Genomic DNA, 24453 nt, shown 5'->3' on the forward strand with positions numbered 1-24453 from the left:
TGGGGCAACCAAGCCTGTTCACCACAACTACCAACACCTGGGCACCCTAAAGCCCATGCTCTTGAGAAGCCACCACAATGAGAAGCCTGCATACCACAAGAGTGGCCCATGCTCAGCACAACTGGAGAAAGCCCTCTTGCAGCCACAAAGACCCAACACAGTCAAAAGTAATTAATTACAATTTAGAAAACACAATGAGATATCACTTCACACTTGCCAGAATAGCTATCATTAAAAGTCTACAAATAACAAATGCTGGAGAGGGTGTGAGAAAAGGGAACCCTCCTATCCTGTTGGTGGGAATGTATACTTTTGCAGCCACTATGGAGAATAGTATGAAGATGCCTCGAAAAATTAAAAATAGGACTACGATACCATCCTGCAATTCCACTCATGGCTATATATCCAAAGTAAAGGGAAGCATTAATTCAAACAGATATAGGCACCCCAATGTTCATAGCAGCATTATTTATTAATGAAGCAGCCAAAATGCAGAAGCAACTTAAATGTCCATCAACAAACTAATGGATAAAGAATATGTAGTACATATACATGATACTACTCAGCCATAAAAAAGAATGAAAATTCTGCCATTTGCAACAACACGGATGAACTTGGAGGATATTATGCTAAGTGAAATAAGTCAGACAGAGAAAGATAAACACTGTATATCACTAATATATGGAATTTTTTAAAAAAGAAGCTACTGAACATAATAAAAAAGAAAAAAAGCTCAGAGACACAGAGAACAAACCAGTGGTCGCCAATGGGGAGACGGGGGAGGGGGGCTTCCCCAGTGGTTCAGCAGTAAAGAACCCGCCTGTGATGCAGGAGCTGCAGGAGATATGGGTTCAATCCCTGGGTCGGGAAGATCCCTTGGAAGAGGGAATGGCAACCCACTCCAGTATTCTTCCCTGGAGAATCCCATGGACAGAGGAGCCTGGCGGACATGATGGGAGCAACTTAGCAGGCATGCATGCATGAGGGAAGGGGAGGGGGAAAAACAGATAGGAGAATAAGAGACACAAACTACTATCTACAAAATAAATAAGCTACGAGGATAAACTGTACAGCACAGGGAATATAAGTAAGATTTGATAATAACTGGAAAAGGAATATAACCTTTAAAAGCTGTGAAACACTATGTTATATACCTAAAACGTATAATATTGTATGCAAATCAACTATAATTCAAGTTTTTTAAAAAGGGGGGGATAAAGACTGCATAGTTTTTATAAAGTTACAGTGTGTTCATTGCTTAGTCATGTCCGACTCCTTGAGACCCCATGAACTGTAGCCCACCAGGCTCCTCTGTCCATGGGATTCTCCAGGCAGGCATACTGGGGTGGGTTGCCTTTCCCTTCTCCAGGAGATCTTCCTGACCCAGGGATCAAACCTGGGTCTTTTGCATTGCAGGCAAATTCTTTACTATCTGAGCCACAAATGGGCACTTTTTTTTTTTTTTTAAATAAGAAGCCCATTAAATATCTTTCATAAATCTTTAGAGAAGTCAGAAATACAAAGGTTCTGATTCCCAGGAACATGGAAAACTTGACCCAAAAAGGTAAAGTTACATCCTCAACTTGGAAAACAGGAAATTCTAGATGGTTTTTGGCAAAACACATGGCACCCCACCTCTCTCGGTGTGTGCGCTGAAGTTTTCCAAGGTTGTGCATTCCTTCTAACTTGGGAATTCTCTAAAGGCTGAAATTCCTGTTCCCGAAGAGGAATAGTGACATCAAGAGCAGAAACAAAACAACATTCAAAAGAACAAGCAAAGAATGTTGTCATTGTGGTTCCTTCGCAGAGTCACAGGTTTTACAAGCCATCTTGCAGGTCAGAACATCTCCCAGACACTGGGGAATCACCTCCCCAGTGGGGAGGAGGAACGGTGCAGAAAAGGAAGTAGTGTGTGTGAACGAGCGCGTCTGTGCCTTGGGTGTGGCGGCCGGATCAACCACACTGCTGGGTTGGGCAGGGCTGTGTATCTTGGAAACTGGTGTGTCTTTGTTGTCATGGCTCTTTGGGAGATAAGAATGAGCATGGAGCGTCCCTCCTCTGCAGCCCAAGGAAAACACCCAACACGGGCGTCTCCGTCACCCAGAGGGCCCGGCGAGTGGGTGTGCTGGAGATTCCATCTGCAGGACGTGTGCTGGGGAAAGCCTGGCTGGTGGAAACCAGACTCGGCACATATTGTTGAGCTCTGTGAGTAAGCCGGCGAGGAAACGTGGGTGTGTGCTGCCGGGAACAAGGCAGGCAACGACAGAATGTGGGAATCATGTTTTAATTGTCAAGGAAAAAGTATATAAAATGCCGTTTGGCTTCTAAAATTAAAGCAAAATAATAATAATAAAAAAAGACCACAAGCACACATCCCTCCAGTGTTGAAAACTGAAGCTGGCCAGACAATGTGTCCAGGTACAGTCAGCTGAGGAGGCTGCTGAATAAGAAGCCGTAGTGGAGTGGCCCTGATGGCTATTAAAAATGTAACCAACCCTCCCTCTGGCTTCCAACAAGGCCCCAAGAGGGCTGTGGCAAGCTGGGGTTTGAGGAAGTCAGAATTTAACTGATGGTCACCCCTGCCTTCTCCCTGCCACAGCAGGGCCTGGTGAATCAGAGTCTTTGTGGTTATGCTATTCAAACAGGCAGGCATTTCGTGGTTTGTCTTTTGTTTAATTTGTTACAAGATCACACAGATATTTCCAACAGAGTTTCAGAAAGCATCTTGGGAAATCCACAAAACTGAGCTGAATCATCGAACCCCAAACAGCCCGGACCACATCTGACTGGACTCTGCTCCTCCTTCTCGGGAGAAATTTCTCAGCCTCCGGCAGATGCAAGAGTGAACTGGCTCTTGCATCTGACTCAGGGTTGCCCGGGAGAGCCCAAGGGGGACACGTGCCCTGGGGATCTGAGGACGGTTCTCTATGAGGGAAAAAACACATGTGACTCAACTCCCTCCACACGCTCTAGGAGCCATGGGTGGTTGTGGAAAGACTCAAACCCAAAGCGGGAAGCTCTGATGGACAAGCGCTGGTGCAGGTGTCAGGGTTCTGGGGCTAAAAGTGACAATTCCTTCCCCCTGCAGCCAGCACATCACAGGGTACAGGCCCAGCCAGTTTTTTGCTTTTTTCCTTCTTTTTCTTTATTTTTTAAAGCTCAGGTTCAGCATATTATTATTTGAATCTGTAAAGCAGGTTGTGTTTCTTTTGGCCTGGGACCTGATCCTTAGATTAGGGGAGGAGGTGATTTGCTTGCCCACGGGCAAGCCCAAAGTGAGCTTGGCTTCTTGCTTGACAACTAGGTTGGATTTCAGGCTTCAAACAGTTAAAACTAGTCTTCAAAAGAGACTCACTCAGGAAGAAAGCAACCCATGAGGGAGAAGTTGCTTGGTGTTTTGACACAGTCCCTTTTCATTCGAGAGTCACATTTCAAGTGGGTAGGTGTTCCCCCTTTTTAAAAAAAGCTCGTGAAATGCATGACTCACCATGCTGCTGCAAACAGCCAGAAAAGCTCCAAGGAGTCTGGGGCTGGACAGATGGAGGATTTCTGATGGTGCTGAGCCAGCTCTCTGAGCGGGGCCAGGAGGCAGAGTGAGGATTCTGCTTCAGCTCCCACAGGTGCTGGGCTGTCCCGTCTTGGACAGAATTGGGTCTAGCAGGGTCTAGGCCCCAGCTGCCAGCGCACATACCCGCCTCCCATGCTGGAAATGCTGGCCTTTGCCAAGCCTGCCACTGTCTTTCCCCTCTTGGAAGCATTTGGCTCATAGCACAATGTGGGCAGAGAAGGGAGGCCCACCACCACCTCCATCACTGAGAGACAAAGACACGCAGGCTTTCTGCAGCAGAGAACCTGGTGTGAGGAAGTGCTTGTCTTTGGTGCACCCCCCCCCCCAAGAAAAAAACCAAGAGGCAAAGTTGACCTTTCTTCCCCACCCTGGACACCACCTTGAAAAGTGGGTGTGGGCCGAATGCAGTTCAGGTTTGGACAGGGACAGCTGGCTGGCCCGCCCGTGCGGGTGGGGTTTCCATCTTTGCTGCTGTGTCAATGGGGACTCGAGGCCATAGCCCCTCAGAGTGACCGCTACAGCTTCCAGGACAGGACGAGGAGCTCAGAAGCCCACAGAGCAGCACCTGTGCGTGTGGAAAGGTGGAGGCCAGTCACAGCTGCACGGTGAGGGCCTGACAGTAGGCACGAGCCATGACAGCACCCCCTCCCTTAGCCCTGGGAGTCAGGTACCCCCTGTGTATACTGGACCCGTTCTGGCAGAGCTCACTCAGTGAGGCCGGAGGTAGGGCTTCCTGCCCCCTAGCCCCAGGACGGGGACCCCGGGACTCAAGAAATAAGAGGTCCTAGGAAGTATTAGATGTTTTTCTGGTTCAAGGTAGAATCAAGTTTCAAAGGGAATCTTTTTTCTTTTACTAAGCAACAAAAAATTTTGGGGCTCTGTGTGTGAAAAAATCAACACCTGCATTTTAGAAATGCTGTACTCAGAACCAAGGGACAAAACAACATGATCAGGGCCCAGGACAACTCACCGCTAAATGCCACTGACCGACAGCAGGGTCCCGTCCATAGGAAGCCTTCCCGGGGGAGTCTGGGCCCCCGTCCCTGTCACCTCTGTTCTCACTATTTTCCACGCCACATCACATGCCTCGCATCGTGGCTTCCCCCCTTTCCAATGGATTCTCCACCAAGTCTCTTTTCCCATCAAAACATTTAAAATTATGTTCTTAGTCATTAAAACTCCAAACATGTTTTATTTACAGGCGTCCTGCAGTCCTTCCACAGTGCTAAGGGGGCACAGGATGCCGGGAGCCTGCCTGGGGGCAGTTTCTACACAAAATCTCTCCATGTGCCTCAGCACCACTGTGTCGCTGTCGAGGCACACACCAGCATCCTTCTCAACAAATGGTTTGCTGCACTTAATTTCCAGTCATGATTAAAAACAGCACTTTGCTTCTTGCACCCCTGGATCCTCACTTTCAGAAGGGTGTTTTTTTCTGTCTCTTCAAATGGCTTCTCTTTGATATGGAAAGAATTAAGTTGCTTTCACTTGATCTATTTCCGCTCTCCCGTCTGAAAGGGTTCAACCCTGAGATACACGCAGCAAGGCCGTGCCAGGACAACACGGTCACTAGGAGATGAAGCAGGCGTTTGGGTTTGCGAGGGACCATAAACTCCTAAATAGATTTACTAGCCCACCATCAGGAAGGAGCGTCCTCAGCAGCAAACCTCTGCCGGGAGTGGGGTCTGACTGGAAGCCGTGTGCCCTCAGGCTGAGCTGACACTCCCTGCAGAGGGCCGCCGGGCCTGCTCTGGGAGTCAGAGCGGTGCTGTGTGAAACAGAGCTGGGGAGACAGGGATTTCCACTGTTACCAGGGACGGAAACACCGAGAGGTCGAGGAGGCTCGTCATACACCCAGAAAACACACCCAGCTTTCAGAAGCAGAGCGCTGCTGCAAGGCTGACATTTGGGCCCGCCCTCAGAACCTGCCCCCTCAACGGCTCCGCACGCCTCAGCTTCAAGGCGCCAGGAGCCATAAATCCATATTTAATTAGCTCTGAATGAAATGCTGAAGGTGATAGGATCTTTGTGCTGAAAATGAAACCCAAATGGGTCTGGTGATTTATGTCTAATTCAGACTTGTAATTTAATTAAAACGACACACTGAATTTAAAAAAAAGCCTCTCTGGCAGAGTCCTTCCTACCTGAAATTCAAATGCACTAAGTGCTCTGTCGTACAGTGAGGGACCTCGTGTTCTGCCTCATTGTAACGTTGCTTAATGTGTATTCACCCTGCTTCCAACAGCTTGCTCTCTTCACTGGACTGTTTCTTATTAGAGCACTGAATTTCTGTGTGATTCAGAGTGCATACAGACACATCCTTCTATCTCGCCCGATGACTTCCGTGACAGCTCTTTGAAGATTAACTCTCTTCCCCACCAGCCTTTTATTTACGAGAGCTCAGGTTTAAGTTTAAGGACAGGATATTGAGACACAGTTACAAATAAAAGATAAATAAAACGATGGACATTTTTGTGTGTCAGAGGGTGAAATTGAGAAATTAATAGGAAAGTGAACTTTTACTAGTACACCTGGAAAATGAAAACTTATCACTTTTAAAAGAAAAAAAAAAGAATTCTGGTAAATTAAAGCTTCCTTCTTCTACTCTCCCTGGAGGAGGGCCTGGCAACCCACTCCAGTATTCCTGCCTGGAGAATCCCATGGGCAGAGGAGCCTGGCGGGCTACAGTCCATGGGGTCGCAAAGAGTCAGACATGACTGAAGTGACTCAGCACCCCTTCCACTCTAGTAAGTGCAAAATGTGGTAAGTAAAATTAAGCTATGAAATAATATATCATAAGCAGTTAATGGATTATTACTAAGTAACTTGAAACACTTACTTGTACTTTTACAGATGGACTTTTACTTCAGGCTTCATTGTTACTGATGAGTAAGGTACGGCAGTGCCGTGCAGTGAAGGACCATGCATGCAACGCCGGGCAGCCATCGCTCCAGATAGCACACGGACATTCCCATCACCACGGCACGTTCTCCGGTGCTTCTCTGCAGGGCGACCCCAGATCATCACCTCTGGTGTTCTTCCCGTTACTTTCTTTGGCAGGGAGGGTGTGGAGACCCCTGCTCCCTCTCCCTGAGGTGTGGGGCGTGGGGCGGGGCCATGGCCAGGGGGCACAGCTGGGCTGGGCTTACCCAGCAGCCAGTCCACTCTGCCACCAAGGCCCCCCTGCAGTGCAGGGACATGCCACCCACTGGGGCACAGCTTCCCACTTTCTGAAATCTACTGCATTCCGGGTCCTCCATGCCCTCAGCTCTCTGGATGGCATTAAACCCTGCGACTCAGTGGAGGACCTGGTTCTCCCTCCTGGAGGGTGAGCAAGACCCTCTCGGGGCTCTGCACTGCTGATGCACCCCTCCTCCAGAAAGCCTGTGGGGCTGTTTTCCCGACAGCTTTTGCTCTATCTGTGTCTCTGTCATGCTTCTGTAATCCTCACAACACTTCAAACGTTTAAGTTATTACTATATTAGTTATGCTGATCTGTGGTCAGTGATCTCTGACGTCATTGCTACAACTTGCTGAAGGATCACGTGACAGCATCAAACTTTGATCAAATGTGAATCTTATTAAGAATTTTTTTTTTTTAGGTAATTATTTTTTATTGGAGGCAAATTATTTTACAATATTATATTGGTTGGTTTTGCCATACATTGATATGAATTTGCCCCGGGTTTACATAAGTTCCCCCTCCTGAACCCCCCTCCCACCTCCCTCCTCCCTTTATCCTCCCTCTGGATCATCCCCGCATGCCAGCCCCAAGCATCCTATAACATGCATTGACCCTGAACTAGTGATTCGTTTCACATATGACAACATACGTGTTTCAATGCCATTCTCCCAAATCATCCCACCCTCACCCTCTCCCATAGAGTCCCAAGGACTGTTCTATACATCTGTGTCTCTTTTGCTGTCTCGTATACAGGGTTATCATTTGCATCTTTCTAAATTCCATATATATGTGTTAGTATACTGTATTGGTGTTTTTCTTTCTGGCTTACTTCACTCTGTATAATAGGATCCAGTTTCATCCACCTCGTTAGAACTGATTCAAATGTATTCTTTTTAATGGCTGAATAATACTCCATTGTGTATATGTACCAAAGCTTTCTTATCCATTCGTCTGCAGATGGACATCTAGGTTGCTTCCATGTCCTGGCTATTATAAACAGTGCTGCAATGAACATTGGAGTACACGTGTGTCTTTCAATTCTGGTTTCCTCGGTGTGTATGCCCAGGAGTGCGATTGTTGGATCATATGGCAGTTCTATTTCCAATTTTTTGAGGAATCTCCACACTGTTCTCCATAGTGGCTGTACTAGTTTGCATTCCCACCAACAGTGTAAAAGTGTTCCTTTCTCTCCACATCCTCTCCAGCATTTATTGCATGTAGACTTTTGGATAGCAGCCATTCTGACTGGTGTGAAATGGTATCTCATTGTGGTTTTGATTTGCATCTCTCTGATTATGAGGGATGTTGAGCATTTTTTCATGTGTTTGTTAGCCATCTTTATGTCTTCTTTGGAGAAATGTCTGTTTAGTTCTTTGGCCCATTTTTTGATTGGGTCATTTATTTTTCTGGAATTGAGCTGCAGGAGCTGCTTGTATAATTTGGAGATTAATCCTTTATCAGTTGTTTCATTTGCTATTATTTTCTCCCATTCTGAAGGCTGTCTTTTCACCTTACTTATAGTTTCCTTTGCTGTGCAGAAGCTTTTGATTTTAATTAGGTCCCATTTGTTTATTTTTGCTTTTATTTCCAATATTCTGGGAGGTGGGTCATGGAGGATCCTGCTGTGATTTATGTCGGAGAGTGTTTTGCCTACGTTCTCCTCTAGGAGTTTTATAGTTTCTGGTCTTACATTTAGCTCTCTAATCCATTTTGAGTTTATTTTGGTGTATGGTGTTAGGAAGTGTTCTAGTTTCATTCTTTTACAAGTGGCTGACCAGTTTTCCCAGCACCACTTGTTAAAGAGACTGTCTTTTCTCCATTTGATATTCTTGCCTCCTTTGTCAAAGATGAGGTGTCCATAGATGCGTGGATTTATCTCTGGGCTTTCTATTTTGTTCCATTGATCTATATTTCTGTCTTTATGCCAGTACCATACTGTCTTGATGACTGTGGCTTTGTAGTAGAGCCTGAAGTCCGGCAGGTTAATTCCCCCAGTTCCATTTTTCTTCCTCAAGATTGCTTTGGCTATTCGAGGTTTTTTTGTATTTCCATACAAATTGTGAGATTATTTGTTCTAGTTCTGTGAAAAATATCTTTGGTAGCTTGATAGGGATTGCACTGAATGTATAAATTACTTTGGGTAGTATACTCATTTTTACAGTATTTATTCTTCCAATCCATGAACATGGTATATTTCTCCATCTATTAGTGTCCTCTTTGATTGCTTTCAGTAGTGTTTTATAGTTTTCTATGTACAAGTCTTTTGTTTCCTTAGGTAGATATATTCCTAAGTATTTAATTCTTTTCGTTGCAACAGTGAATGGAATAGTTTCCTTAATTTCTCTTTCTATTTTCTCATTATTAGTGTATAGGAATGCAAGGGATTTCTGTGTGTTGATTTTATATCCTGCAACGTTACTGTAATCATTGATTAGCTCTAGTAGTTTTCTGGTAGAGTCTCTAGGGTTTTCTGTGTAGAGGATCATGTCATCAGCGAACAGTGCAAGTTTTACTTCTTCTTTTCCAATTTGTATTCCTTTTATGTCTTTTTCTGCTCTGATTGCTGTAGCCAAAACTTCCAGAACTATGTTGAATAGTAGTGGGGAGAGTGGGCACCCTTGTCTTGTTCCTGACTTTAGGGGAAATGCTTTCAGTTTTTCACCATTGAGGATAATGTTTGCTGTGGGTTTGTCATATATAGCTTTTATTATGTTGAGGTATGTCCCTTCTATTCCCACTTTCTGGAGGGTTTTTATCATAAATGGATGTTGAATTTTGTCGAAGGCTTTCTCTGCATCTATTGAGATAATCATATGATTTTTATTTTTCAGTTTGTTAATGTGGTGTATTACGTTGACTGATTTGCGGATATTGAAGAATCCTTGCATTCCTGGGATAAAGCCCACTTGGTCATGATGTATGATCTTCTTAATATGCTGTTGGATTCTGATTGCTAGAATTTTGTTAAGGATTTTTGCATCTATGTTCATCAGTGATATTGGCCTGTAGTTTTCTTTTTTTGTGGGGTCTTTACCAGGTTTTGGGATTAGGGTGATGGTGGCCTCATAGAATGAGTTTGGAAGTTTCCCTTCCTCAGCAATTTTCTGGAAGAGTTTGAGTAGAATAGGTGTTAGCTCTTCTCTAAATTTTTGGTAGAATTCAGCTGTGAAGCCGTCTGGACCTGGGCTTTTGTTTGCTGGGAGATTTTTGATTACAGTTTCAATTTCTGTGCTTGTGATGGGTCTGTTCAGATTTTCTATTTCTTCCTGGTTCAGTCTTGGAAAGTTGTATTTTTCTAGGAATTTGTCCATTTCTTCCAGGTTATTCATTTTATTGCCATATAATTCCTGATAGTATTCTCTAATAATCCTTTGTATTTCTGTGTTGTCAGTTGTGATCTCTCCATTTTCATTTCTAATTTTATTGATTTGGTTCTTCTCCCTTTGTTTCTTGATGAGTCTGGCTAGTGGTTTGTCAATTTTATTTACCTTCTCAAAGAACCAGCTTTTGGCTTTGTTGATTTTTGCTATAGTCTCTTTTGTTTCTTTTGCATTTATCTCTGCCCTAATTTTTACAATTTCTTTCCTTCTACTGACCCTGGGGTTCTTCATTTCTTCCTTTTCTAGTTGCTTTAGATGTAGAGTTAGGTTATTTAGTTGACTTTTTTCTTGTTTCTTGAGGTGTGCCTGTATTGCTATGAACTTCCCCCTTAGCACTGCTTTTACAGTGTCCCAGAGGTTTTGGGTTGTTGTGTTTTCATTTTCATTCATTTCTATGCATATTTTGATTTCTCTTTTGATTTCTTCTATGATTTGTTCGTTGTTCAGCAGCGTGTTGTTCAGCCTCCATATGTTGGCATATTTAATAGTTTTTCTCCCATAATTGAGATCTAATTTTACTGCATTGTGGTCAGAAAAGATGCATGGAATGATTTCAACTTTTTTGAATTTACCAAGGCTAGATTTATGGCCCAGGATGTGATCTATCCTGGAAAAGGTTCCATGTGTGCTTGAGAAAAAGGTGAAATTCATTGTTTTGGGGTGAAATGTCCTATAGATATCAATTAGGTCTAACTGGTCTATTGCATCATTTAAAGATTGTGTTTCCTTGTTAATTTTCTGTTTAGTTGATCTATCCATAGATGTAAGTGGGGTATTAAAATCTCCCACTATTATTGCATTATTGTTAATTTCCCCTTTCATACTTGTTAGTAATTGTCTTACATATTGCGGTGCTCCTATGTTGGGTGCATAAATATTTATAATTGTTATATCTTCATCTTGGATTGATCCTTTGATCATTATGTAGTTTCCTTCTTTGTCTCTTTTCACAGCCTTTGTTTTAAAGTCTATTTTATCTGATATGAGTATTGCTACTCCTGCTTTCTTTTGGTCTCTATTTGCATGGAATATCTTTTTCCAGCCCTTCACTTTCAGTCTGTATGTGTCCCTCGTTTTGAGGTGGGTCTCTTGCAGACAACATATATGGGGGTCTTGTTTTTGTATCCATTCAGCCAGCCTTTGTCTTTTGGTTGGGGCATTCAACCCATTTACGTTTAAGGTAATTAATGATAAGTACGATCCCGTAGCCATTTTCTTTATTGCTTTGGGTTCGAGTTTATACACCCTTTCTGTGTTTCCTGTCTAGAGAAGATCCTTTAGCATTTGTTGGAGAGCTGGTTTGGTAATGCTGAATTCTCTCAGCTTTTGCTTGTCTGTAAAGCTTTTGATTTCTCCTTCATATTTGAATGAAATCCTTGCTGGGTACAGTAGTCTGGGCTGTAGGTTATTTTCTTTCATCACTTTAAGTATGTCTTGCCATTCCCTCCTGGCCTGAAGAGTTTCTGTTGAAAGATCAGCTGTTATCCTTATGGGAATCCCCTTGTGTGTTATTTGCTGTTTTTCCCTTGCTGCTTTTAATATTTGTTCTTTGTGTTTGATCTTTGTTAATTTGATTAATATGTGTCTAGGAGTATTTCGCCTTGGGTTTATCCTGTTGGGGACTCTCTGGGTTTCTTGGACTTGGGTGATTATTTCTTTCCCTATTTTAGGGAAGTTTTCAACTATTATCTCCTCAAGTATTCTTTCATGGTCTTTCTTTTTGTCTTCTTCTTCTGGGATTCCTATGATTCGAATGTTGGAGCGTTTAACATTGTCCCAGAGGTCTCTAATATTGTTCTCATTTCTTTTGTTTTTCTTTTTTCCTCTCTGTTTCATTTATTTCTACAATTCTATCTTCTAGCTCGCTTATCCTGTCTTCTGCCTCTGTTATTCTACTGTTCGTTCCCTCCAGAGTGTTTCTGATCTCATCTATTGTATTATTCATTGTATATTGACTCTTTTTTATTTCCTCTAAGTCCTTATTAAACCTTTCTTCCATCTTCTCAATCCTTTTCTCCAGGTTATTTATCTGTAACTCCATTTTGCTTTCAAGATTTTGAATCATTTTCACCACCAAAATTCGAAATTCTTTTTCATGTAGATTCCCTATATCTTCCTCTTTTGTTTGTGTCGGTGGGCATTTATCTTGATCCTTTACTTGCTGGGTATTTCTCTGCTTCTTCATCTTGCTTATAATGCTTTGCTTGGGGTGGCCTTTCCCTCTTCTGGCCGTTTGTGGAGTTCTCTTTATTATGTAGTTTCCTTGCTGTGTGTGGGGTTGGACAGGTGACTTGTCAAGGTTCCCTGGTTATGGAAGCCTGTGTCGGTGTTCTGGTGGGTGGAGCTGGATTTCTTCTCTCTGGAGTGCAATGAAGTGTCCAGTAATGAGTTATGAGATGTCAGTGGGTTTGGAGTGACTTTGGGCAGCCTGTATATTGAAGCTCAGGGCTAGTTTCCTGTGTTACTGGAGAATTTGCGTGGTATGTCTTGCTCTGGAACTTGTTGACCCTTGGGTTTAGCGTAGGTATGGAGACGTTTGATGAGCTCCTATCGATTAATGTTCCCTGGAGTCAGGACTTCTCTGGTGTTCTCAGGATTCGGGCTTAAGCCTCTTGCCTCTGGATTTTGGTCTTATTCTTGGAGTAGTCTCTAGACGTCTCTATCTGTCATTTCCAAGGTGGTTCCCTCTGTTTTAGCTTCTGTCTGCTGGTCTCTTCAGTGTCTAATTTCCGCCCTGATACTAGGGGGTGGGTGGACACTTTTTAAGGCTCAGTTGTTCAGTCCTGTTCTGGGAAGGGAGGAATGCTGCAGTCGATTATCTCTGGCGTCTGTGGGGAGTGCTCGCAGCGTCTCGGCCACACTGGGTTTGCCCCCGCTCACAGCACGTATGCTGTCCCAGTCTATACTGCACAGGCTCTAGGTTGCTCTGCCGGGAATGATCTGAGGCCGGCGCCGGGTTGTATGCACTTCCCAGGTCTGAGCGGCTCAAGTTCAGGTTCTCAGGTACTCCACAAAGGCGCAGACTTGGTTGGGCCTGCGTTTTGTGCCTTCCCCGGTCCGAGCAGCTCAGGGGACCAGGTGTTTGGCGAGTGCAGTCTCTGCGACTTATCGCCTCCCCAGTCCCCACCACTCAGTTTTCTGGGTGTACAACCGGCGCACCTTCTCAGGGGGATATCGACCGGCCCGAGCCCAAGAAGTCCTGAATAGCAACAAGACTGCCTGCAGTTTGTATCGGATGCCTTTCTGGGGCCGCGGTTGCCCGCTCCGGCTCTGGCTGCGCTCCCTGCCTGTCTCGGCGGGGGATGGGGGATGGGCCGACCGCAGCCGGCTCGCTCTGCTCAGTCCTTTATTCTGTGAGCGGGGCTGGCCGAGTCGTAGGTTAGAGCTTTCTGCCTTTTCGTGGGGAAGCTATCCCACAGTCTGCTTTGCTCTCCCCAGTTCTCTCAAATTGTTCTTGCGGCATTCAAGCCCAGTCCTCTCTCTAAGCAGTTCAGCCGGCTCCTCCATGCCCAGCCCCCGCTGCTAATGGCGTATGCAGGCATCTGCGCTGCTTCTCCGCTGGGAGTTACCGTTTGGTGGGTAATCTGTGGGTTTTAAAAAAATCTTAAAAAAAAGAGGGTTATGTGGCCCTCTGAGCTTCCAAGGCTCGCCACAGATTCGCCAGTGAGAATGTTTCCTGGTGTTTGGAAACTTCTCTCTTTTTGAAGCCTCCCTTCCCGGGACGGAGCTCCGTCCTTACTTCTTTTGTCTCGCTTTTTATCTTTTATGTTTTTTCCTACCTCCTTTCGAAGACAATGGGCTGCTTTTCTGGGTGCCTGACGTCCTCTGCCAGCATTCAGAAGTTGTTTTGTGGATTTTACTCGCATTCAAATGTTCCTTTGATGAATTTGTGGGGGAGAGAGTGGTCTCCCCGTCCTATTCCTCCGCCATTTTATTTCCCTTCTCCCTTATTAAGAATTAATAAACAACTTGTAAGGAAAACCAGGAGAATTATGGTTTAAGACTGATTTCACAAAACTGATTTAAAGTTTTTCCTCTTGAGTCAATTTTTTTGTTTTATTTCCACTCCCAAAGAGATTTTCAGATTTTCTTAGAGGCCATTTTTCCTTTATTCACAGCTGTAAGGAAAGGAAACACATTCCTAGAATTACAGAAGTTGAATCAGGAGTCTAAGAGGTCTAAGGGTCACTGCCTGTCTGTCTAGCACTTGGCTCTAGGATTCGGGTCTTTCTCCCTCAGGCGTCTTGTCCCGCGTTGGGTGACTCTGCTCCCTGTCCATGAATCACTACATCGGAAGGTTGTGCTCACATTCTGAGGTCTAAAATCTTCCCACCTGGGTCTGGCTAGACTGGACATAATTGCTTCAAGCATAAAATTTAAAGAAGTGGCAAGCAGCTCAGTAGTCCAGGTAAATAATAGTTTAACATTCACAATGAATAAAATGTCAAAATTTTAACTAAAGACAGGATCATCACCCTGTCCTAGTTATGTTTCCAAATTCTCTAGTTCTAATAAAAGTCAATATTTAAACTATTTTTTCCTGTTTTCTTTTTCTATCTTACATCCTCAGTTTTGCTCTTCTGTGTGTGTGTGTGTGTGCATGCACACAGTGTCTTACTTTTGGTCTTTCATTTCTTACTACCAGCTGTGACCTTCAGCAAGCTCCAATGTCTTTCTGTTCCTCAATTTCTCCAAGTGTAAATGGAGATGAGGCTATTTGTCATGTAAGGTTGTTGGGCAGAATCACTGAGTTTATATGTATTACTAAGACTCTGATGCTGGGAGGGATTGGGGGTGGGAGGAGAAGGGGACGACAGAGAATGAGATGGCTGGATGGCATCACCGACTCGATGGACATGAGTTTGAGTGAACTCCGGGAGTTGGTGATGGACAGGGAGGCCTGGCGTGCTGTGATTCATGGGGTCGCAAAGAGTCGGACACGACTGAGCGACTGAACTGAATTGAAGAACCTAAAACTGCGCTTTGCAGAAGTCAGGGCTCTGTTGACAGTCACTGCTGCTGTTGCCTCTGTCAGCAGTGAAAGTGGAACTCCTGTGTGTCCATCCCCTACGGTGTCTGGGGCAGGCTCACCCACCTTCTCTCCCCGCTGACCGGAGCCCCAGCCGCGGTCCCGTGAGTGCACAGGGCGCACCCTGACTGAGCTGGTCTCCGGACTGTGGCGTGAGGGCAGAACACAACAGTTACCTCGAACCTGCGACGACCGCTGCACCCTCTCCTGCTTCCCAGCTGAAGCCGGAGAACCAACTACACCGAAAATCCAGAGTTTGGAAAGAGGTGCTCCCTTAATTTCCAGCATCCCCTTTAGGCTAAACATTACATTTTCCACACAATGCTCCTGTCAAACGCCCAAACCAATGAGAATTTTACTATTGTAACCTTGGTGTGAAAATAATGTAACAGGCAGTGTGAGGCTGGGAGACCGCCAGGGGGAAGAGAGACCTCAGAGCTCAAAAGAATGATTACCCAACTGTGGCACAAACACGCACCTGCACCCACCAAGTGCCCGGCACTGCCCCAGGCCTGAAGGTGCAGACAGGCGGGCACTGGACTCTCCCTCTCACCGTCTAGAGGGTGGGACACTGCAAGAACAGACGGGTTGTGTGCTGAGCCAGTACGCGGGCGTCCCTGTGCCCCGGGGTCCCGACGACAGTGCCTGGGGAACACCAGGTCCTCAGAAGCCTAAGCAGTGTATCATCACTGTCGGGGGCAGAGGGGGCTCCTACATGAGCAGGAAGCAGGGGGACTCTCATAGCTGATGGGCTTTGAAGAATGAGTAGGAGTTTGCTGGGTATAGAGGAAGCAGGGAAGGGAAGAAAGGGCCGACAGAGGAGAGAAACAGCAGAGCCCACGCCTTGAGCGGGCCAGGTCTAGGGAGCATGGAGGGAGGGAGTGTGAGCTGCACACAGAGGGCTGGCGGGCCTCAGCCCTGCACGAAGGAGCTGGGAGCACTTCGCACCGGGGCTGCGAGTTCCACTGCCCCTTGCCGCAGCAGCCTCCCTTCCCCTCCCTCTGGCCCCTCCTCCACCCTTGCTCCTCCAGCGAAAGTAGGGAGCGATGCCGTGCGGGCCTCATACCCCAGAAGGCAGACCTGAGGAGGGCGCTGTCTCCCGTGCAGCAGGCACCGGAACCCTCTCACCTGCACAACACGTGCCTGTTGCTCACCCACTGGGCGTCAGCCACTGTTGCAGCTCTTTGGATGTGTCATCATACTCAGGAGTCAAACAGCCCTGTTTTCCTGAAGCTTGTATTTTTCAGGTAGAGGGAGGAGGTGGGATGATGGAAGTAGATGAATAAAAAACATGAGTACGTCATATGGTTTATAGCATGAGAGAAACCCTATTCACATTGCCCAGTGTAACTATTTAGTAAATAACATTTCAAAGGCTTGGTACATGGGGAAGCATAACGTTTAATCAGAAGTTTTATGAGGGTGCTTGAGGATTAAAGTCAACATATATATATGTGACCGTGTATCTGCTTGCCTTCGAATCAAACGATTCTCAAACTCTAAGCAGACATTTCGCCGACAGTTCCCATACAAGCAGAGAGTCCAGAACTCAGTGAGTGAGCCTCCTGACTTAATACTCAGGAACAGGAGACTAAGGACAGTGAACACACTGAACTGGGGAGGAGAGGAATGAACGCCTGCCTCTGGCAGCCTGTGGTCTCACAAACTCCGCTGCCATCTGCGAGGTGACCTTTATCAATCTGATCACCCTGGATGCCTTGTGCCTCCATGAAAGAGGGGCGCGTGGACAGCCCTCTGCCCCCTGCTTTATCTCAAGTCCCCGTGCTGCCTGGCTGTCAGCCTCTGCTTGCTTCCTCAGGAAACCTCCACAGGCAGCTGACAGATGTGTTTTGACTAAAACACATCACATGTCTAATTCAAGTACCTGAGCGGTGCCAGGCATGGTGAGAGAGGTGGAGATTCAGAGACCGATGCCCCTCGAGCTTTCATTTCAGAATGGCTCCTGCCATCCACTCAAGGCTCTCTGGTCTCCTTGCTCCGCTGCCATGTGCCCTTTCAGTCGACTGGCCTGAGGACTGGTCGTGTGGCCTTTCCCATTGGTCTACCCCACTCCTCATCTAGCCTCCACACTGCGGTCCTCGTCCCTGTCCTGTCCTGGAAGCAGGGGGTGTGGGCTGAGCTCCGGCCAGGGCAGCCCTTCCCCACGGCTGAGTTGGGCTCGCTGTCTCCCCTTGCCGTCCCCTCCGGGGCTCTTCACTCTGCCCGTGGGTCTGCAGACAGCCTTCCGCTCAGGCTCTCTCTGACTCGAGTTGAATCCCAGCAGAAGCTCTGATCTACGCTCCAGCTTTGTACCACGTGAAGCGTGGAGGGGTGAACGTGAGCGCCAAGCATCAGAATGAAGTCCTGCCGAGGGTGTTGCTACAGACTGAACATGGGAACAAGAAGGCACACGGGGGACCCATTGAGGGCCCGGAAGGTGAGGGAGCGTGGGGCGATGGGTGGGAGCCGCATGTCTGTGTCAGGCTCAGTGTCTTTCCAAGTAGCCCGAGAGAGCTTCAACAGGCAAGTAGGCTTTGGGGGGTTACTTGGCTACATAAAGTCGAGGGCTCGATAAGCCAGTATTCCACTGAAACGTTCAAAGTTCAGGGACAGAAAAGTGACATCAGTCCAAGCTTAAAGCCACCTGATTACCCGGAGTCAAGATGAATGGATGACCTAAAGATCACGACCAGGAAAGGCAGAGGCAGATGAGAGTTGTCGAGTACCTGGGACTTTATGGAAAGAGTCCGGGGACCAGGAAAAGAGTGGAGCCCCACAATCCTGTGGGTCTCACAGATGCTGCTGGCTGGCTGAGCAAGAGGCTGGAAGGAAATGGGGGTGACTGCGGCCTCTGGGGCACTCAGACAAGGCCCTGAACACAGCCAGCACAGCTTACACGGGAAGGGCTTACCTGAGGTCAGTGGAGGCGAGGCGTGGCAAGGGGATTGCAGAGCAGGGGACAGAGTCACGTGGGTGAGAGTCTGTGTGTCCTGTCGGGGAGGGGTTCCCAGTCACATGAGCAGACTCTGAGGGTCAAGAAGCCTTGTGGGTAAACTGTTAGAAGCCACTGAAGACAAACAGTTTGAACATGACTTTGTTCCTTCGACTCCTCCAGAATCCACTGTGCTCACAAGGTCTTCCAATGGAAGAGCAAGGCCTTGAGGTGGTCTGAGCCCCAGGACAACGTAGCTCTGCAAAGCTGCTGGGCTTTGGGGCCTGAGGCGTGAAGCAGGGTGTCAAGGCGATGTCGCAGAACAAGTGCCATCCGTTAGCCTCTGGTGCACAGCAGGTCCCCCAAGCATTGGGCTCCCTCTGGAGACAAACTCCAACTGTGGAGTCTTCATGTACCCACTCTGTTCTTGCTTCAACCCCCATGACCCCAGAGCCATCCATACTGCAGGTTCTAAGGACATATTCACTGGATGAGATCTGATTTCAGCTCAGTAGCTCGGCATGCACTGAAGCCCAGCTGTTGGGTGAGACGGAAGACCTTGTTAGGCAGATGGCTTCATTCAAGGGGTGGTCCTGAGCTGAAGCTCGGCACCACAGCTGTGTGTCCCAAGTTTCCTGGGCTGGGTTCCAGCATTTGATGCCCAGGCCTTCCCCAAACCAGTCCCCTCAGGGCGTTGGGCAGAGCCACTGCGGCAGTACCGGGAACTTCAGCCAGAAGCCCGGCCGAGAACCCACGTCTCGTCCCCAGGGCAGCTGGGAGGAATGCAGAGGCCCAGCTTTGTCAGAACACCAACTCGATGGACCCCGCTGCCTGCCCGAGGGCCCTGGGCACAACCTTTCTATGCGTAACCAGGGCAGGAAGCACTGGGCAGACAGCAGACTGGGACATCATTTTGAAGATCTCTCTCATGAACGCTGTGAAACAGAACAAATTCAGGGGAGTGGGTGTCTTAGTCCATCCCAGTGGCCACTGCAGACACCGCTGGCCGGGTGCTGACAACACATGCCGATTTCTCCCAGTCTGGAGGCCAGAGCCTGGGGCCAAGGTTCTGGCATGTTTCACGTCTGGTATGGACCTGCTTCCTGGTTCACAGGAGGCTGCCTTCTGCTGTGTCCCCACCTGCGGGTTGGGGATAGGGAGGGAGCTTCTGCTGTTTGATTTGTCTCTTGTCTCCACAGTCCCTCACTACATCTGCCGTTCCTCTGCTGGGACTGCCGGACAGACACCGCAGGCTGGGGGCTTGCAAACCACAGACACCCACTGTCCATGGTCCTGCTGGCTGGACGTCTGAGATCCAGGGGTCAGGGGAGCTATCTCTCGAGGCCACTCTCCTTGGCCTGTGTACATCACCTTCTCTCTGCGTCCTCACAAGGCCATTGTTCTGTGGGTGTCTGTGTCTTGGTCTCTTCTCACAAGGGCACCAGTCATACTGGATCTTGGCCCCACTGCCTGAACTCACTTTAACGTAATCACTGCTTTAAGTGTCCTGTTCCCAAACAGAGGTACACTCTGAAGTACATGAACTGGGGGAGGGAAGGGTGCAATTCAGCCCATAACAGCGAATCCAAACATAGAGGAAAGAAAGAATGAACAAGAATGTCTGTAATGATGGACCTGGATAAGAATGTGAACATTCATCTGAACAGCTGTGAGATTCCCAAGGGAGCAGGTTTGAGGCAAAAACGAGGGAAACTTCATGAAGCGTGGAACAAGTGCCTTTATTCTTCACCTCTCTGTTCCTGGGAGAAGATAATACATGTCAGCCCATCCCTTGAGGAATCTGATGGGCGAGAAGGTCAAGGACAAGTCTGTTAGCTCCCAGAGAGCAGAGGAGGAAAGTGACGGCCACTTGTCCCATGTACAGAGGCCTGGTCTCCTCGCCCAGCAGGTCTGCCCAAGAGAAGAGCCAGGGACTGTGTCCATCTACCCCTCGGAGTTCATGAGAGTAGAACAATGGGGACGGAACGCCGGTGCCTGCCCCCGTGGCACCAAGATGTGGAAGAACACTGTGCTCGCGGTCAGCTGCCTCCTAGTTATGTCCACACGATGTCAGAGAAGTGTGCCAAGGTCTTGTCTTCGAGAGCAATAGCCTGCCACAACCCGCCTGTTCCTGCACCGAGTTGGTAAGAGACCACTGTGCCCAGGAACCTGAAAAACCTGCCATGAATGATCAGGCAAGAATAGAACACTGATGGAAGAGGAATCTTACAAGATACTACAGTGCAGAATTTGAGACTGTTATTCTTGCTGGGAAAATCCCAAGGATGGAGGAGCCTGGCAGGCTGTGGTCCATGGGTCACAAAGAGTTGGACACAGCTGAGCAACTGGCACATTACATGCCCCAGTCATGAGAGGGAAGGACACCCTCAGTGAGTTATGCTCCCTTTAAGCTAAGTCCCTGAGCATTTTCGGGTCCCTTTTTAAAAGAGTCACACAACATCATCAAGGCTGCACTGTTGTTTTCCTGCTCTTGACTGATATACACCTGAGTCAGCACTTACTCAGGAAACAACCTGTGCTGTCCTTAGTCGTGGGGTATTTCTACAGTTGGAGAAGGAAAGGACAACCCACTCCAGTGTTCTTGCCTGGAGAATCCCAGGGACGGGGGAGCCTGGTGGGCTTCCGTCTATGGGGTCACACAGAGTCAGACACGACTGAAGTGACTTAGCAGCAGCAGCAGCAATCTCTTGCAGAGCCGCTGAAGTCGCCAAAAATTGCCCTGAGCCAAGCGATCAGAGGAGAAAGGCGAGGTGAATCTCGAGGCTCTGGAGGTTCCGTGGCACATCTGTGATGGGCGAGCTGGGGGTTCCTTGCTTATGAGCCCTGAGGTTAGCAGTCAAATTGACTGTCAAGCAAACAATTATTAACATAAGTCAAATTAATGTAAAGAATTATCGGTCTTTTTTCAGCATGGGGGAGAGGCTGGTTGAGATACAGGAAAAGTCAGTTTGGATGCTGTGTGTGTGGGGGTGGTGGTGGTGGGGTCAGGATTTGCAACAGGGAGCTGTGACACTAGGCAAGCTGTCCCCATGCCACATGTGCCTCCTTCTCAGGTAGCGAAGGAAAGTCCATGAGCGCTCCAGAGCACCTGCGACCCTGGTGCCTTCAAGCCCTGGGGAGGACTTTGCAGGGGGCTAACTGCCTTGCTAACAGTTCTGTAGGTGAGGGCCCATTCCCCACTGTCCCCTGGCTCCAGCTCCTTTCTGAAAGCGTGTCTTCTCCACACTGGGCTGCTCTGCTGACACACAGGCCCTCTTCCAGTCTGTGGCATGAGCGACGTGGGAGGATGGAGTGAATAGTAAGGCAGTGTGTCCAGTGCAACCTGGGACCTAGTTCCACCTTCTTCACTAGAGCTGCCCGTCCCTGCTCTGACTTTCCACTCCAGCCTCTCCCCTGCATGCTCTACTGCAAAAGGTTCCATTGGGCCTGTCCTCTAGACCCAGAGTGCTGCCTGCAGAGTCAGCCACTATTTCATGCGACCCTCACAACAGGCAGTGGGGACTCCAACTCTGCATTCTCTGACTCCCAACTCCAGCCTCTGGTTTCCTCCATCTTCTGGCTTCCAATATCAGGTGTTCCCATGATCACCACAGTCAACGTCTGACTGAAGCCACTGGCTTAGAGTCCCCGGGCTCAGAGCCTCCACTGGTGCTCATGATTTGTTGTTGTTCAGTTTTGAAGTCATGTCTGACTCTTTGTGAACCCAGAAGACTGTAGCCCGCCAGGCTTCCCTGTCCTTCACTATCTCATGGAATTTGCTCAAACTCATGTCCATTTAGTTGCTGATGCCATCCAACCATCTCATCCTCTGCCACCCTCTTCTCCTCTCACCTTCAATCTTTCCCAGCATCAGGGTCTTTTCCAATGAGTTAGTTCTTTGCATCAGGTGCCTGAAGTATTGGAGCTTCACCATCAGTCCTTCCAGTGAATATTCAGGGTCGATTTCCTTTAGGATGGACTGGTTTGATCTCCTTGCAGTCCAACGGACTCTCAAGAGGCTTCTCTAACACCACAGTTCAAAAGCATCAATTCTTCGGCGCTCAGCTTTCTTTACAGTCCAGCTCTCAAACCCATACATGACTACTGGAAAGATCATAGCTTTGACTATACAGACCTTTGTCGGTCAAGTGATGTCTCTGCCTTTTCATGCGCTGTCTAGGTTTGTATTAGCTTTCCTTCCAAGGAACAAATGACTTTTAATTTTGTTCAGGGCCACCCAAGGCAGATGGGTCATCGTGGAGAGTTCTGACAAAATGTGGTTCACTGGAGATGGGAATGGCAACCACTTTGGTGTTCTTGCCTCGAGAACCCCATGAAGAGTAAGAAAATGCACTTGTGTTCATCCCAGATATTTGATGAGAACAGGGAAACAACACTATGTGCTTATTTCTATAAAGCTTCTGCCACTAAGAAGCTGGTGAGCAAGGACTTGCACCAAAATCTTAACCTAGGAAGCCTTCCACCCTCCTGCAGCAGGACAGTTAGGGAACAGTTGTTCTCAGGAACTGCCTCAGGCAATGAGTTTATGCAAATGATCCCCGAGGAGGTGCCACAGCTCCGAGGACCCTGGTAATTACAGTTCCAACCCCAGCATTTTCAGTGATCAAGCCTTTGGAATGTAATCTCTGCACAGTCTCCTTCAGACTCCTGAGTAATAAACAATCATTTGTGATAATTGCAAATAGCAGCCTCTCTTCTATCCTGGAGAGGCTGTGTGGCATTAAATACAAGTTCTGAGTTTTTCCTCCAGGAAAAGGCTGGATTGACCGAACCCCTCACTGTCTTGGCCGCCATTTCTGCATCTGAGAAGAGACTCAGCTGTTGTCACCGCCGCCCCGCGCAGCTCAAAAGTCACCTTCTGGGATGCACACTCCTCACGGCCGAGCAGTGTCTATTTTTGTTTCCTTTCTGCCTCTCGACACCCCCTCAGTGTGATCCCACAATTCCGGCGAGCTATCTGCTGTGATTTAAAGAACTGAGCCCCGAAGACGGGCTCCAATATTCCCGCTATATGTGGAGTATTTTATCACAAATGTCAAGCTTTTATGCATGATGGAGGATCATGCAGTCTCCCCGGGTTTATTTCAGGCACTATGAAGTCTCCGGCAATTAGCTTCTCACAAGTCTATTTGTGCCGAGGACTCTCTTATTTCCTGTTCCTGTGATTTCTCTGCTTTTACCTTTACCATGACTGGCTTCACTCCCAGTCTGATCCAACCACTTTCAATTCGGCAGTTGCTATTTGCTTCTGCCTTTTGGGCTCTCCTCAGTCCTTTTAAACACTTTTTGGTAAGAAACCAAGTGCAAATTAGGAAGATGTCGTAAGTCAGTGAGCTGTAAACATGACTTGAATAGAAAAGTGTTTCCACCTACAGGGCATGGGAGAACATGTGTATAAAGATAACAACATTGCAATTTCATATTTTAATATTGTCTGAAAAGTGTGCATTTCTGTCAGGAGCCAATGACAGAAACAGACATAGGCAGTGTAGGATCTTCTAAGTAGATCCCTGTTAACCAAGAAAAAACTGAATTATTTGCAGAGAAAGTGCCCAGTGGCAGGCATTGCCGCCCTTACCATCCTTCTGAATCCTTTATTTTTACTCCATTCAACTTCTATCAAAACCTTGTCAGACTGTTATTTGAGACATGAATCCTTTGTTAGTATCTCTTCTATAGCATTACATAGAGAACATAACATCCTGTCCCTCTGAAATGAGGAAGAACGGGAGGGTTTAAGGTAGAGGATCGGGTGGAATTTCTGTGGACTTGCTGGTGGGGTTCGGCATGGGGCCGCCTGCTCACTCTCCTGAGATTCTGGACACGTGTGCCCACACTGAACGTGGGGACAGTTTCACACGTCCCCATCCTCTGAGCCCCTCTTGTTCTCATCATCAGGCCCAATTCTCTGTGTCTGTACCCTTCATGCCTATTTCACTCTTCACATTTTCGAGGAAGTAGCATTTTGCGTCCTGCCCCCTGCAAGGCGGAGACCAGGTGGGTAATCGCCTGCCTGCACGAGTCACGGCCACCTCCCACGGGCGTGTCCCCACGGCCTGGTCTGAGCTCAGCAGCAAAGCCCCCACAGTGCGCGCCTGTGCCCCTGTGACCCACAGACGGGAGGAGGGCCGCTGGTGATGGCTGTCCTCTCCATCTTGGACGCGGCTCAGGACACCAAGGGCCCGCTTTCTCACTGGAACACCGGCTTGTGGCTGCACTGGAAACACTGACAACATGGGTGTGCATGTCCAGGTCAGGCTGTGGTGCAGCTAGAGATGAACCCTGAATGCTCACTCGGTGCCATCTGAACATAGCAAATAGAAAGCTGCTCTTCTGTTT

Source organism: Moschus berezovskii, chromosome 15 (assembly GCF_049115385.1).
Source record: "Moschus berezovskii isolate FMDL1 chromosome 15, NW_MosBer_1.0, whole genome shotgun sequence".
NCBI classification, from domain to species: Eukaryota; Metazoa; Chordata; class Mammalia; order Artiodactyla; family Moschidae; genus Moschus; species Moschus berezovskii.